Consider the following 17,999-nt stretch of genomic DNA (forward strand, 5'->3'; position numbering starts at 1 on the left):
ATTTTCTTTATTGTCCTCCAGATTGATTTGGTCATAAGAAATGGTAAACATTAAGCATCCTGATAAAAAGCGCATTACTGTAAATAGATTAAATATGAGAAATTTTGTTTGTTCACCAGAGTATCTTGATAAAAGGTATGACAACTCTCATATTATTGCATGTGCAGAGGGATAATAGTCACCATTAAAATCATTCTCAATCACAGCCACAACCTCTCTCTGACATACAGCATTATAGCTATTCACTATAATAGTTCACTGTTCCCGTTCAAATCCATGTTGTTTATTCATGAAACAAAATATGTTATTACATTTAGTGTTTTACAGATTTAAATCATCTGTAATCATTTACATAAAGATTGGTTGAACAGCCGTTGTCCCATTTTGCTTCAGACTATGAAACGATCATTGCAGCTCTGGTGATTTAAGCATTGTGGAGGTGTTTATTTCAGCTTGAATATTAATTAAATACAATATTTCTTGCTATTTTTTATTTTTATTTTTATTTTTAATCTCTAATGGTGTAAGACAACACTGGCAATCCGGAGAACATGCAGGGCTGTTAATTTGGATTTTAAAAACTGTAATATTTCAATTATGCATTCTTTATCAGAATATGGCTTTGCTTAATTGAATCCTTAATGTGGAAACATCTTAAATTACATTCAGTTAAACAGAATTGGGTGTATTAGATGAGCTATGTGTGGCACAAAACCCTTTAGGAATTAATAGTGACTATTTGGTTTTGAGTCTTTAAACCTATATATATATATATATATATATATATATATATATATATATATATATATATATATATATATATATATATATATATATATATATATATATATATATATATATATATATATATATTCTTATTCTTATTCTTATTCTTATTATTATTATTATTGCTTGTAGCATGACCTATTGGAATAAAAAAAATGTAAACCTGTAAGATAGCTACAGTCGAAGCCCAGAGGAAAGGAACAGCAGGGACAGGAAGGGATGAATCGAAAAATAGGAAGAGAATGCAAGAAATGATTACACCAAGATAAGAATTTTGCCAATAGCAGCAAAACCCGGTCGAGTGAACAGGATACAGTTTGTTTTTATTGGCCTGCTGCTGAGAGAACATGACATAAACAGGGCAAGTGCATCGACCAGCATTTGAAGTAAAGTCTAACATGCGCCTATGTGAATGGAGACAGATCAGCTTTTAACTTATATTAAAGCTGTTGCTAATGTCAGTGCCTGTTTGATTACACATTGCAGACAGGCAAATAGACTTACGACCAAAGGTTGTATAGCAAAAGCTCTCAAAGGTAAAAATGGCTGCCTTAAAATTAGTCCTGTTGATTAAACAAAGCAAGTTCCCTGCAAATATTTGCAAATTTGGACATCTGAAATGAAAATATCCTGAGCCCCGTCACAATTCTTGCGGTCGGAATTAATTATCAAGTCAGATATCAGCTGTTTAAGATGGATTTTTCTGCCTCTGTCATCTGTCCTGGAAAATTACAGTACAACTGACTGCAGTATATTGAGGAATTGTGTCATATACTGGCAATTTCCTGCCCATGTCAGACATTCTTTACTTTAATATGACTGCCATTGCTCTTAATAAAACGCTCTTCTCCATATAAATTGCTGCCATGTCCCAGAGTATGCCGTGCTCTGCTCAATACCCTCTTTAAATATTTACCTCTGCTGAATGACAATGGGAGTCGAGGAAAATAAGCTCCAAATTGTGAGTCCCTCACTGGTGCTTATAGTCTTAAGCAGCCACGTGGAGAGCTTAGAGGCACTGCACCGCAGAAAATGGAATTTCCTATCAGTTGATCAAAATGCAGCCGCAGCCACCGCATGTCTATAATTCACCAGCCTTCACCACAGGATTGTTTAAGGAATCCTAAATTAACAGGGAGAGGTTGAGATGCTGTCGGGAAAGCAATTCCCCCATCAAAAATCAGCCCTGAATGTCCATCAGAACATGGGGTGGAAGGACGGTGGGCGAAAGACTGGCATGGTGGGTCAATTCTGAGCTTGTTACCTTTAACGCGTTAAGGCCCGATAATGAAAGACAAAACATGCTTGAGAAATACTTCTCGGTAAGAAGCGTGTGGAACAACAACAAAAAAAATTGAGCCCCAGCGCCAGTAATAGGTAACAATTAAAATACATCAAACACTTTCCCACACTCATTTAGATCAATTGTTACCGCAGTCATCACACGTAATGTTTCCCAGTAGATCATTTAAATGAGCTTTGGCGTTTAGGGCTTCTGCTGAATTCTAATCTACAATTAATTTCTCCTCAGGTTGGAAACACAAACTGCTTTATGGTGCTGCTTGTCGAACAGTCTCTGATTGCACTTAAAAACTTTGATTTACTTATGTCTGCTGCAATTAGTACCACATTAAAGGAAATCAGCTGTCAGAGCTGATAGAGGTTTCTAGATAAATTATATGGACATTCTTCAAGGTGCTTCAGCACAAAAAAAAAAAAGAAAAAAAAAGAAAAGAAAAAAAAGCAGCTCCCGGGTGCAACTATGTTGCAAACAGAAGTGTTTATTCTGTTGTTTTACATTGCCCTACCACAAGGAATTCTTGAATGGTCTTTAGTGATAAGGCAGGCTTATTCAACTGATATTTTACCATTTTTAGATTATTATTATAATTGGATGTGTTTGGTTAATTACTAGTTAACAAAACTGCAGAATGCAGATTTATTTTTATTTTTTTTGTGTGTTTTTTAAAGAAGTTGCCAAAGCTGTATTTATTTGATCAAAAATACAAACGGTAAAACTGTAATTTTGTAAAATATTTGTACAATTTAAAATAAATGTTTTTTTATTTTAAAACATGTTCAAATAATTAATTCCTTAATGTATTCCTTTATTCCCATTTTGCTCAAATAAATAAATACATTTACATGTATTTTTAGAAATTTCGCAGACACTTTTGTCCAAAGCAACTTACAGTTGGGGAATACAGTGAATCGATTCTTCTTAAAGAGGCAAACAGACACAAGAAGTGCGCGTAATACCAAGTTTTAGGCATTGTTCAAATATATGCAATCCAGAAAGGGAAGGAATAAATAAAGAGAAATGCAGTTCTTTTATTTTTTTTTATGATTAAATCAAGTAGCATCAAAAGATAAGTAAACAAATGGTTACTGTTAATATTTAATTAAAAACAATTTTCAGGGTTCATTCACTTTGGTCTGGTTTATTCATGGATTTGTGATGGAGCCCTGATACTTCAGTCTTGTCCCTGACACTCATTGTTTCTTGTCTGCATGCCTTGTTTCATTTTGGAGCATAGTGTTAGGATCCCGGAACTCTTTGTCTTTTTCAGATTTCAGATTCAGATTCGGTTTGGTATGGGGTTTGGCCCTAATTACTCCTGCGTTTGATTCCTTGCCTCATCTCTTCATCCCCAACCCTGATAGAACCAACTTGCCACAATAAGGACTAATGGCTTGCGCCACCTGTCTCCTATCTTTCCAGCCCCCTCTACTAGGGGGGCTAGCATTCTCTACTAGCATTCTCCAGTTCAAGGACCTGAGCTCCCTCTGACAGCAGGGGACTGACGTGAGGAAGTTTGCCCTGGAGTACAGCGGTGGTGCGGAGGAGTTGGGGTCTAATGATGCAGCCCTCAAGGACCTTATTAACAGTGGCCTGGATGAACCCCACAACTGGTGGAGAATGAGGGGATGGATCACCTGATGTATGGTAGCTCGCCAGGGAAATCCTCCAGGCAAAGAGGCTGCAGCACTCCCAGAGGTGGCGGAGGCGCCACACCACCCCCAGAGGGAGCTGACGAAGTAGCTGTGCCCCCAGAGGTGGTCGATGATGCTGCAGTGACCCACTCAGACAGAGGAGGGGGAGGCGGCCGAAGAGGCTGAAGCTCCCATGGAGGCGGCTAAAGTGGCTGCAGCGCCTCCAGTGGCAGCTAATGAAGCTGCAGTGCACCCCACTGTGGCCTAAGAGGCTGCATTGCCCCTGGAGGCAGCCAACAAAGCTGCAGTGACGCACTCTTGGAAACAGAGGAGGAGAAGGAAGACTTCTTTCATCCTTCAAGGCCTGGAGGCTATCCCATAGCCACCCAAGCTTCTTGCCCAGCCAGCTCTACTCAAGCTCCTTGCCCTGCCTGCTCCACCCAAGCTCCTTGCCCTGATGCCGGCTCCACCCTTGATGAGTGCCCTGCCAGCTCCGCCCAAGCTCCTTGCAATGCCCGCTCCCTCCTTGATAAAGGCTGCACCCTTCCTGCCTGCCAAGCTCCCAGCTCTGCCCTTGACCCCTGTCAGGACTCCAAAAGTGCTAGAATCTGCCAGGCCTATCCCTCTGGCCCCACCCTGGCTGTCTGCTGGGGTTCCTGTTAGGCCGGAGTCTCCCTGGTTTGTCCCTCTGACTCTGCCCTGGACCCCTGTCAGGACTCCTGGACTATCAGAGTCTCTCTGGCTCAGCCCTCCCTGGACCCTTGTAAAGACTTTCTAGGCTGCTCCTTTGGCACTGGCTTGGCTCCCCTCCCTCCCTGCCTCTTTGTCTCTGTGCTTTGATTTTCCTGTCTCATGTTGTCTGTTGTTGTGTGACTTCCATCTTCCGTGTTGTTTTCTTGTGAGCTTGCAGCTTTGAGTGTGGTCGAGGCTATGCGCTCTCTTGTCTGTGTGCATTGTTTCATGTTGGAGCATGGTGTTCAGATCCCAGAACTCATGCCTTGTTCAGATTCAGGTTCCATTTGTTGTCTGGGTTCAGACACTCGTGCTCCATGTTCTGGTTTGTTGTTGGAGCGTGCGGTCTAGAGTTCGCATGGGCTGTACGCTCTTGGGTCCTTGTGTCTTGTATTGTTGCGTGCTTCAATGTTACATTTTATGCTGTGTAGCACGCAACTTTTTTCATTGGCTTTCATGTTGTCTTGTTTGAACACGTGGCTCATAAGTATTCTCATTAGCTGCATGTTCGTGTTTTGTTTTGTAAAAGCACATGGCTTGTAATTGTTTTGACGGCCATGTGCTTGTGTTTTGTTTTCCGTGAGCACATGGCTTTTGTCTTTGTTTCCTGTGTGCTATATGCTCTCATGTCAGTTGTCTAACCTGACCCATCTTGTAACGTGATTATTGGTTAATTTGCCCCACCTGTGTTGTCCTCAACACCCTCTTCAGTTGCTCTCTATTTATTCTTCTTGTGTTTGCAGTCCTGTGGGAGTTTGTCATCGAATGTTGTCTGCCTTGTGTCCTGCTCTGCCTTGTACAGCCTTGTCCTGCCTTGCCAGTCCATTTGCCCTGCAGGGTAGTTTCTGTTTTTTTTGTTTTTTTTTGTTATTAATAAAAGCCCTTATTACTCCTGTGATTGAGTCCTCACCTCATCCTTTCATCCACAACCCTGACAGCAGTGCTATTTATCATTCTCCATTGTATACACTCACACATACATAAAAAAGCAAAACCTAAATTTTCAGATTTTAGTAGAAAATTATTTACTGATTTATTGTAAAGTTAGGTTTTTTTAACAATATCTGTCATCGGCACCTTCAAAATACCAGATATCATTATACCAGTCATTGAAACACTATACTGATCGACCACTAGTCGTTCAATCTATTATGCATAAAACGATCATAAAAATCATCAAATGGCAGTTTTATATAAAAAAAATAAATGTATCAGATACTTTCCAGTATCATTTCAGTTTTGGATCTGTCCCATGGACTTTTGATATGTGGCCATTTCTCAGCATCACCCTCTGCTGATTTACCCAGATATGTAAGAGTGACTGACAAAGCAGCCTGATCCAGTCTTCTTTTACAAAGTTTAGCATATTTACCGAGCTGTTTAAGAAGCAGAGCTATTTTCAGCAAGGATAATGGATGCTGCTATGCTATGCAGAGTTTTAATGACTTTCCTGCACATTAAAATAATCTGTCATTTCAATTAAAGCTCTGTCAGCTGCGTGATGTCTCACCGCACCTCCCGTACAGTGTCAGCACACTCCTTTTCTCCTCCGGTGGGAGTTCACTCAAAGCCCTCCCAAAAAACAAAGCAGAGTTTCAAGGGAAATTGTTTGACAGCAGCTTAAAAGCGAGTCAGGAATAACTTATCAGGTGAGGGCGCACACTCACTTTAAAGGGTCAATTCATTAAGATTACATTCCCTTCACTCAAAACACAGAGAGAGTGAGCAAACCCAAGGAGAGGAGAAGTTTTATGGATCACTGAACTTTTTTTGCTGTTACATTTAGAGTTTTTCTCACCAGAAACACTGTCAAGGCCTCTTTGAAAAGCCATCTTGTTTTCCTTTAGATAAATGCATACAGTACATGTATCATCAATGTTTGACCTACCTATAATCAGATCTTCTCCGGGGCCTCTCTTAAATGTATTTGGAAAGATGGTATTATAGATTATTAAAAAAATGGAGAATGAGGGTTTTTTGCAGTCGCTTCCTTCATAACTCAGTTACAGTTTTGTTTACTGAAGAGCCCTTGACCTACTTTCAGTTCGTCATTTATTCAATCTAATTTAATTTGCTTCATAGCCGTTTTCTTAAAGAAAACAACACAGCTTGACCTGAAGTTGGTCTCTAAAAGCATCTAACGTTAAATGTTTTGATTGCTAATCATGGCCTGACTATTAAAACTGCACTCTGCTCTGTTTTTTGTTGTTTTTTAGTGTATCAGTGTCTTCATGAGATATAAGCCCTCTTAAGACTGAATTTGTGTCCTTCAAATGAGACCCAGCTGCAATCTGTTTCACATTAGCTGCTTCAGAAATTATATCTGTGAGTACACCTGAAACTATTTTTTATATTCATGAAGTCGTTTTTTTCATATACTGTCCGAGAAACTGTGTGAAAATTGTACCTTTAGGGCAACAGCATCTTTTTAGCTGGGCTTTACCCTTAAAGAGAGTCAGTGAAAAGGTGTTCAGAAATGGCTGTTCCCAGGATAATGTTCAATGGGTTAGTCCAACAAAATTATATAAATATTAAATGGGATATTTCACCTTTTCAGTTTTGTTGCAATAACAACTGTTACAATACAAGAAAGAAAGAAAGAAAAAGAAAAAGTGAGTGAGAAAAAGAAACAAACTAACAAATGAGAAATAAGAAAACTGTGATAAGATTACATGATTATCATCCCATCATGCTGTAAAAATTGTCCAAATAATGTTACTTCCATGTTGTTACTATTATTTCTGAATTTATTTGTTTGTTTGTTTATCATGACAGAAATGTATGCAATGCATATGTGGGACACAGCTAAATATTGATTTTATTATGTTTCATTTAAAATAATGACGAGTTTCTATCAGTGAATTATAAATTCATTGTAGTAAAAATGAGCAAAATGTGATATTTATATATTTATTTAGCTTCTAATGCTTTAAACACAGTGTACTGTATTTGTCAAATTTGCATTCCTGAGTAAAAGACAGACCTTCAATATATTTATTGTTTTCATTAAATCTGAGCTATATATACCGAGTCGTTTGCTGTCTGGCCAAAAAGTGTTACCTTTTACTGGTGGTCTAAAGTAGAAAACATATAAAGTTAAATGGAACATTCTAGTTTCTTCACTTATATAGCAATTAAATGATGAAGCAAAGATATTTAAAATGTTCCTGTATGTTTATTATTACAATCACATTGTGTCTGTAATATAGAAAGCACTGCTATAAAGAGGATTAGAGCAGCCTATATATCAATAAGACACTTTGGCTGGAATAATTGCATTAGTATTTACTTTTCTCCACTTCATCTCAGCTCTTGGCTACAGCCATATATCACTGCCTCAGAGAGAAAGAGAGAGAGAGAGAGGAAGACAGAAAATTCCATTCAGTCAACACAATCCAGCAGGGAGGATTGATAGCAAGGTAGAAGGGTAAAGAATGAGAGAGAACAGAGAATTTATTTGGTAAAGGTTTGTGAGCATTCAGTTTGTCAGTGTGTGCGGTTACAGTATTATACAGAGTGAACGGTTATTTTTCTGTGAGACGCTTTAAATAATCCACACAATATGAAAATTGGTTTTTTTTTCGTTAGAGAAACAGGTAATATTTTTGTATTATTTGTAAACAATGGAAGAAAAAAAAAGAGCAAAATGCTGAAATTTTCATTACGACTGTGCTTAAATCACATTCATGATTAGTGGGAGGATATCACAGGGCCTATGCATTTAAAGTGCTCCAAATTTATTTTGAAGCATGTTGCTCTCTTATCTTCTTTGACTATGTAACCTGTTGTGAAAAAAAAAAAAAAAATTAAAAATAAAAATCTGTTGAATCTGTCTCCCAAATAGCATTTTTAATTGTATTTGAAAAGTTTGATTAACCTTTAATTAATTGATTTGTTTAAATGGAACCTTTTAAAGAGTGATCCACTAAATCAAGCCTTTCTTGTGCAGAATGAAATTAAAATTTCATCACTACACACATTCACCCATATTGATCATTTTGCTCTCTCAGAATAAGCATTTATAAATCTAATTGAAAACCTCCTTTGTTTTTAGTGAATCGGGTTTATTTACATGGTTCCTTTAAATAAACCTGCACAAATAAATAAATAAATAAATAAATAAAAATACTGTATTTACTGATTCATTTGAGTAACTGTGCAGACACTGCGTATTATGCCTTTTTGTGATATACAAAATATTATGATAATATTACAATAATTTCTTATATATTTAGTATAATACTCCTGTTTGTTCAAGTTTTTGATTCAGTTACATAAAATGACGGTGTTTTCTGGTGATCATAGTGAGATCAATTTCCTCTAAACACTAATGAGATTGTGTATTTGTAGTTATATACAGTAGTTTTTTTTATGTTTCATTCAATTATATTTGAATGGTTGACTATAGTTGAACTACTTTCTAAATTACGAGCAGCTTGTCAAGTTACAGTTTCAAAACAGACCCTGCAGTAGTTTGCATTTATAGTCTAATAAATGCCTTAAATTGTCAATTTACTTTATAACTCAATGGGATATCCATGGCCACTGGTGATGTCTGTGATTAATCATTTATATTCTGTGTGAAATGATATCGGTTTGCAAAAGAAGAGCAACGGAACTCCAGATGTGATTACTCCAGTAATCATTTAAAATGTCTAAACTTCACCCACTTTGTTATAAAGTCTTTTGTCCAGACTTGCTCTTTTTATTTCATTCCTTTCCCATCGTTCCCTGTTTCCTTTCCATCCCGACAGTTTTTTTCATATGTCAGTTTTCTTTTCCTCTCCTGGTTTTCCTCTCTTTGACAGTCAACCTTTATAATGAACGCATTAAGTTTTCAGCAAATTACATTTAGGCGAGCGTGTATGGTGCCAAACACTTCAGCCTTTAATCCGCTTTAAAGTAGGCAAATGTATCGCTCTACATTTGCCACACTTAACATATGTAAATTTAGCAGGTAATACACATCCCGTCTGACATATTATGTTTTTATACCTGTAAAAAACACTCTGAACCTCGGATTTCTCCCACTACAGGATACAGGGCCCGATACTTCAAAGTAAATGCCTGCTAAGCAACATTAACAGGTGTAAACAGTGAGTCTGATGCTGCTAAGCTTTGCACGACGCTTTAGGTAAATTCCGCTTCATTTGAAAAGCCTTCAGCTTTTCTTAGTAGAGGCCAGCATTCACATGCCCCTCCACCCCCTACTCTTCCTTCTCTCTTTCTCTCTGTGCTCCTGACCAGAGTTATCACATTTCCTCTGGGAGTGTGGTGTGCATGATTGCAGACCTGCCTTGTCAAAAATCTGCCCAGTGTTTCTATATTTCTTTGTGAGACGTCCTTCTGCTGAATAATGCATGAGACCTGCTCTTATTACATTTCTCTCTCTCTCTCTCTCTCTCTTTCTCATCCTGTTGGTCGAGGTAGCAGAAGCGACAGCTCAGGCAGAGATGGTCACCCCTTTCCCAGCAGCCCCTGCTTCGGCTCTCGTCAACTCCACTGCCCACTGCTGACAAAATGGGCTTATTTGACTCCTCACCCCGTGGCACAGATGAATAATTCACCTCGCTGTTGCACTGCTGGGGAGGAGCAGGCAGGTTTGCATTTGACAGAGCGTGGACAGTGGATTATGGGATTGCGCAGAGGTGTTCCACTCCCTGTCCAAGAGAAAGGACTTCAAACTGCGACTGGGCCTGTTGAAGCTTGGCTTTAGTAGAGCAACACAATGCTGCTGGTACTATAGCAAGGATTGTATATGGAAAAAACGTAGATCTAAGTACTATATGTACTCTTTTTGTATCAAGATGTAGACAATAGTGACATAGTGACTGATCTGGTCAACTTGCTTCACACTTAATTTGAAAAGGGTTAGCTCTGTTAGCAAAACCAGTCTACATTAGCAGCTAACTTCCAGGGCGACACCTAAACAGTAATGTAACCTCTTAAGTGACTGATTTTAAACACTGTATAGGCAGCAGCTGCTATACTCCACATATATTGACTCTACTCTATTTCAGTTGAGTTTTATGTTTGCATGTTGCTAAGCTAACTTTAATTAAAATGGAAAATATCAAATCTCTTGCATAACTCCTGTGCCTCATTGTTTCCTGCAATATATATATATATATATATATATATTTATCCAAATATGGCTAGAAACAAGAACAAAGCTCAGTAAATCACATAAGTTATTTTGCTGTGGTCATACATGATTCTGTTTGCCTGCTAATATTTCATATTGTTCACCTATGGGCCGACGGAGAGACCTTCACGTATCCTTTAAATGAGATCTGTCCTGGAAAAGTAAAAGCTGTTTCAGGCCAAAAGGACAGGATAAATAAAGTACCGTGTAATATCACACTTCTCAAGACCACCACAAAGGACTTCAGTTGCCCTTCCTGCCCAAACAAGTCAGACACAGTTTCTTTTCTGGATGTGGAAGGACATCGTAAGGAGGGCAGCTTGCCTTTTTCCGTCTTTGCAAGAAAGCAGAACCTCTTTTTACACATCCATGCTCTAATTTCCAGCAGCCCGTGCCAGGCGAGTTCAGGCCTAACTTATCTGTCTTGTTAAACACAGACAAAGGGATGAATCTTTTCTACTTTTCTCTAGTGGAGACAATAGCCACAATAGATAACCTAGTACTCTGGAATTAATTATCTGGCCTTTTAATTCAGGGTCGTGGTGATTAGCCCACTGTGGAGGCTTTAGCATAATATTTTTTTCTATCTTCCCTGTGCTGGGTCTCCTGGACCTTGTCTTTTTCCCCCGTGGAAAAGCCCACTCAGCTTTTCCTCTGCTACCTGCCAGTCCCTGCCTATGAATGTGATTTGAGGGAAATGAGATTTCCTCTTCATACCAAATGGGCCGATGACAGTTCATTGCAGGGGGATAACTATAAATGGTTTTTATATATCATTGACTGCTGTGATGGCAAGAGCGATACAATGTGTTAATTCAAAAATTTAGCTGCATTATTCCACATAATAAGGCAGTGACTACACCACTGATTACCTCCTCTATCATGACAGGACTTTACAACATTCACCAATCAGACAGACGCCTTCTGAAGCAACAATGTGTGGAAGGCTAGACCACTATACTAGTTCTGAATTTAAAATGGTAGTGAGGCTCACAGGCTTTCTTTTATTTATTTATTTTTTTTTGCATTTCCTTGTTCTTTGTCCAGTTCTGCATCACAGACCTCCACCACCAAACCACTATGAACTCCAGCTTCACCCAACAACCTCTACTTCTCAACAGGTCTGTGTGCCATTCAGAATTGAATAAAGAGTGTCTTTTAAATTCATTTCGATTTGCGACATTGAATTGCGCAAAGAGGAAGTATAATCTTTTAAATATAAAAAAAATGGCTTATTTGGATGTAAGGAAGTAGAATTAGTTCAGTTAAATTCTTTTTACATTTTGCATATTTTAACTGTTTTAAAGTTTGATTGAACTATCCTTTTATTAGTTAATTAGTCCCAGTGAGTGTGGAGGTAAACTTCATTACCCAGAATGCATTGCCTGTGTTGAAATTTTTCAGTTGTAATGTGGAAGATTTTTATTAGTAAGATTTTAATCAATCCAGAATAATCAATGTGAATCTAGCCATTTTTGTTGCTAGTTGTTTTTCCATTATAATCCTACAGGTAATGGAGAGAAAGGAATATGGTTACGTGCAGGAATGTACAGGGCTAATGAATAACATATGGTTAGACATACATTAAGGACCTCCCCTCCCTAGGGACTTAGGTAAAGTGTAATCTAAAGGAAAAGTTTTACCATGTGGAACCGCCCTGTATAGGGTATATCATGAGATGCAACCTAGCATTCGACAGAACTTCTTGCAACAAGCTCTCGACTTTGTTTTGCTTAAAATAAAGTCTTTTCTTCTGAGAGAAAAATCCCTGACTGAGTTTGATCCTTGGGAGAACTGGCAAAATACACCACATATTTGGCACCCCAGATGGGACTGGAAAGGAGCAGAGTGGACGACTGCTCTTGAGCTGACTGATGAGCAACACACACACAGTGGTGGCCACCATAGAATAAGGTAAGCATTTTTGCTTATATAATTAGTGTGTGTTGTTGACTGGTCAGCTCTGAGTGGTAAGGACACTTAAAATCTGCTCTTCCAAATTTAGAAAAATAATATGATATCTAAATTGAAAAAGGGGTTTTACTCCAGAAGAAATAACTGCATGCACATTTTTGGGTTATTAATGGGAAGGCCTTGAAAGGCAACCTCGATTTAAGACAAATATGGTGTAGGCAGAAAGACATGGCATGCTGTGGTCTGTGTTTATTGGATAGCTGTGCCAGGTAGGACAGTGATAAACGGATAAGCAGATTAGTTAAGGAATCGCGAGGAAAAGTCCCATGGATACCGCTTTGAGAATGTATAAGTGAAATTCTCGAAGGACTGAATAGATGGGCCCTTAAGGACGCTCTAGGTAGAGCGAGCTCTAGGAAGAGCTGTGTTTTGTTGTGTGAATGTATCTGTGTCCGGACTGAATGAATGTGTGAACAAAGAAATTCCGTGTTGGGTGGGTAAAAGTTACGCACCATTCTTGGACCGTCACTTCAGGGTGGCTGGGTGGAGTTGGACGCAGCTAGTATCCACTTGAGGGGGATGAATGTATTATGAGCCTTGATAATAAAAGGACAATTAATGTGTGATTATCCCTTAGATAAAGGGAAAAAGTATGCAAGAATATGCACTCTGGCTCAATAAAGAGTGTAGCAAGTGTGAATGGGTTTAGGAAAATAGCATCAATAAAGTTTGAACCAAGATCTATAATAGATTTTTGCATTTAGGATGTCTGTGTGAAAGGGGAGAAAATTTTCTGAGCCCAGTGTAGTGGGAGTGAGAACAAAGGAGGACGTTTCCACAGTAAAGTTGTATTACATGGGGGGAGCAAGAGGTGCTCTCCCCTCCTGGACCATCACTTGGGAGTGATCAGGTTACAGAGACTGGTGTTGAGAAAGGAATGCAGGAGCCCTAAAACAATAAAGTCAACTGTATGAAGGTTGTTTTAGAGAAAAATAAATACAAATGTTCCAAGAAATGGACTAATATAGAAATGGCAGATATGGTGGAATATAGAAATAATAATAAATTAATTAAAATAAGATATGCATTTATTATTGAACAACTTTTATTAATAGATGAATTTAAAAGATGCACGTGCTTAAAACTTTTTTAATACGTGAAGACATCTAAAATTTGTTTCTTGTTATCCCTGGGACAGTATGAAAGTTAATCCATTACAGAGTTTCAGAGATTGGGCTTGTGTAAATGTAAAAAATAAAAGAAATAACTTGTGCAATGTGGAATGAAAGCAAGATTGGGTGACCAAGTCAATAGACATTTGGATTCAAAAGCTATAGGTATTTTACAATAGGAAGGGAACTAGTTGCTTAGAGAATTAAATTTAATTATTTTATTTACAACAATAGGAATTATTTTATGTTGGTTAGGAAACATTAATTCACAAATACCAGATTATTCTGAATCATGTATGCAAATATCGAAGAAAAAATATTATTGAAGTCTTTATTTTACCATATGCATGTCATGCTGATATAAAAGGAAGGTTTATTTTATTTTATTGCAGTATATTTAGATAATAAAGGTAGCTGATTTCTGCATTTTGCAAAGAAGAAAAATGCTTGCTATTTTCCTGCAATGAAGAACTTGCTTAACTAACAAAGAATAAGAGAACTGCTGTTTTCAACCAGATGATTTAGTTTTTATTAAGGGACCACTGAAAGAAGAGGTTGAAAAGTGAAAATTAGAAAAAGAGCTGACTGCTCAGAAACAATTTGGTCAGAAGTTACATAGGTACATTTGATTAATGCAGTCTCTGAGTGTTCAACTTTCAGATGATTTCTGGAACAGTGCCTTGACAAAGGAAAGCAATGAACTGGAGTCTGTCGAGGAATGGCAAAGCAGCAAACACAGCTGCAGAGAGAAGAAGAGGGAGGGGCTGATGGATGTTCCCCTCCCCTCTTGAAAGAGAAGAACACACTTCAGCAAGGAGAAGACTGAATCAAAGCAGGAAAAGGTGAATCTTTCACTTGAGACTTTTCCTGAGGGTGAAAAGAACATTATGAAATGCAAAACTCTGGCAGAAAGCAACCAGAAGCCAGACTGAGAAGAAGCAGAAAAACAACGGAGACCGTACGCCACAACATCAGGTCTTTGAGTGCCATCACAGACTGACGACCCAGTACAACAGCCCAGGCTGATGATGTCACCAGAAGGACTTCCAGCCCTTCAGTGCACAGGTCCTGCATATTCAATGAACACACAGAGACTGCTTCAAATGTTAATTATTTTATTTCATTATTTTATTTACTATGTTTTAATCTTGATTATTCACTGGTCTCACAGCACTTCCTTAAATACTGTGTTTTAACTAACTCTCTCAATCTGCTTTTCAATAGGTACCAGTCCAGCCTCATGTCTTAAAGAAAAAATAATAACTTTGACAGACAGAAGTGAGTACTTAACTCACCAATCAGATAAACATGGAGCTGGATTTGGCATAGTAAGACTGTTTCATTAAACAACTAGGGGAAAATGCACAGCTGAATACTTCACAACAATGCTGAGCGATTTGGGAAAGAAGAGAATAAATAAATAAATAAAAAAGGGTATCCTGATGAACAATATGAAAAATATATATGGTTGAGAAAATAGAAATATTGGTCACTCCATTTTGTTTAAAGATAATTTTCTAAGGTAAAACTGAATAAAATAATATTGAATAAAAGATTATTCCAAAGATCCAAAATCATGAAATCACATATACTGTCATCACTGGGGATAACCAGATGGAAATGTTGATGGCCATGGATCCAAGATTTACAGAGATCTCCAATCCTCTTCTCAGAGCTGCTCATGAGCAATAACAAAAAAGTATTAGAATAAACTTTAAATTAGACAAACAAGTGACATTTGAGTAATGATAATTGGCTCTCTCAAATGCCCAATGCCTAGGCCTAATATTCTAAACAAATTAATCTATGAGATTTTGGAAAAAGGAAGGAAAGAAAGAAAAGAAAAGTTTTTGACAAAAAAAAAAAAAAAAAAAAAAAAAAAAAAAAAAAAAAGGGGGAGTGATGTGTGAAAAACTATGAATGATGGGTGAAAAAGTATGAATGATGGTGTTGTATGGCATGAAAGAGAGTGTCTGACGAGACACTGAGGCAATTCAATCAATTTGCCCAAACAGCTGTATACAAATTTGAATGTGGGCCCACAGGGCAAACTTATGCCCAGTAAAATAATGACCATGGATGTATTTGGTTAAGTTTCCTGGTCAGTACCAAGGTCTTTGTTGTGGCAGAAAGAAAAACAGTGCCACACATGCGCAGCGTATAACATGGGAAGGCAGAGCAAAGCACGCTTGCTCTGTCCACCCCACATCTAACTTTCTTTTCAGCATATCATGATGGAGCTGATTGTGTCAAAAGGATGATATATTGTCTTTCTGACTGTTAAAATAAAGTGGGTTGAGTGTTTTCCAGGTCAAAAGGCATATACTACTGAGCAAAATAGGAAAATATCCAGTGATATAATGGAACTCAGTTTACAAAACAAAGAAGATAACTAAATAAGCAAATTGCTGAGAATAAAATTGAAAGGAATTAAAAAATAGTAAAGACAGCACTGAAATTGTGAAAACTCAAAAAGGGGCCAAGACAGCCCTCAACCCACATTACATTTCCACAGGTCACACCAAGAAGGACGACTAGCAGATGAACAAATAAGCATGCTTGATAACACTAACAAAAAACTCTGAAGTTTTCCATTTACAGGTGACAGCAGTTCCAGTAAAGCCAAGGAATGCTTCGCTCCGTCAAAGAGAACCAGTGAGGGTGCAGTAATGATCTCAAGAGAGCCTTGCATTAATCAGCAAATCAGTTACAGAGTGACACCTGAGTTCACATCTCTAACCTTAAAATACACTAACCAGCTTCAACAACTCCACACAGCATGAAGTGAGGGATTAAGGGCGTGCTAGTAACGACCCACCCTTGCCAACGAGGGAAAGACCATTGCAACGACTCGCAAAGAGTCTCCCTGGTGAAGATGGAATGAGACGTGATGGGACTGCTACTGAGATCAAAATACTTGGGGGCAGATGTGAGCCAACAAATAGAAAAGAAAAGGTGGAAAGATAATGTCAAGTAATGTCAGATCAAGAATTTGGAGGTTATTAGAAGGGAAATATAGATGTAGGAAGATTTGAAGGGAGAATAGAATGAAAGGAGCAAAATAGAAAAGCTCAAGATTTGTAAACTGAAGAAGGAAAAGTATGTGTTATGTTTGGGGGACAATGCTGTATTTATAGAAGGGAGCATTTAATGAAGAACTGATCAAATTGAAAAGGCTAAGAATTGTGATAAAGAAAATGTTGGAAAAGATAATAAAATGTAAGACTGGTTTGATTTACAATTAGGAACATGTGGAGCATAGTTTATAATTAAATAGGGAAAGTTTTTAGGAATGGCATTAATGACAGGAGATTTACTCTTTTACTGTATACTTCCTATATTGAGGTCACGAGTCAAAGCCACAGTTAAGCAAATTAAATTTAAAGATATCAAAATAATGGGAAATTGATACATAAGGTATCTAAGCTGAAGATCAACTCTTATAATCTTGTGATATTCAATGTGTGATGTGATTTGTATTTGTATGTGTATGTATTTTTACGCCTTTTATACAAAACTGTGATAACCAGGCAAATGCTGAACCAATTGCACATTCATGCTTTTAACAATGTTTACTATTAAAAGAGGGGTTAGGGAGACTGGATCTTTTACTCACTCCTTGTCAAAGTAGGAGAGAGATGTTTGGTCCAGTAATCCCTCAGAGTGGAATTTCATAATCTAGTCACTGGGGATAATACAATGTGACTTATTTAGTCACTAGGTAGTGTAAATAATATGACTGGATTATGGAGTAGCACTCTGGATAAGAATAATCAAATGTGAGACTTATTAAGTCTCAAAGGGGAGAATATGTGGAAGATTTTTATTAGTAAGATTTTAATCAATCCAGAATAATCAATGTGAATCTAGCCATTTTTGTTGCTAGTTGTTTTTCCATTATAATCCTACAGGTAATGGAGAGAAAGGAATATGGTTACGTGCAGGAATGTACAGGGCTAATGAATAACATATGGTTAGACATACATTAAGGACCTCCCCTCCCTAGGGACTTAGGTAAAGTGTAATCTAAAGGAAAAGTTTTACCATGTGGAACCGCCCTGTATAGGGTATATCATGAGATGCAACCTAGCATTCGACAGAACTTCTTGCAACAAGCTCTCGACTTTGTTTTGCTTAAAATAAAGTCTTTTCTTCTGAGAGAAAAATCCCTGACTGAGTTTGATCCTTGGGAGAACTGGCAAAATACACCACAGTAATTCAGTTAAACTCCTTTCCTTCCTGCAATTCCATTTCAGCTTCTTGTTAGTTGTGACTAGTTCAATCCCATTTAAAACTCATTCCATTTCTACTATTTA

This window comes from Carassius auratus, chromosome 49, assembly GCF_003368295.1.
Source record: "Carassius auratus strain Wakin chromosome 49, ASM336829v1, whole genome shotgun sequence".
Lineage (NCBI taxonomy): Eukaryota > Metazoa > Chordata > Actinopteri > Cypriniformes > Cyprinidae > Carassius > Carassius auratus.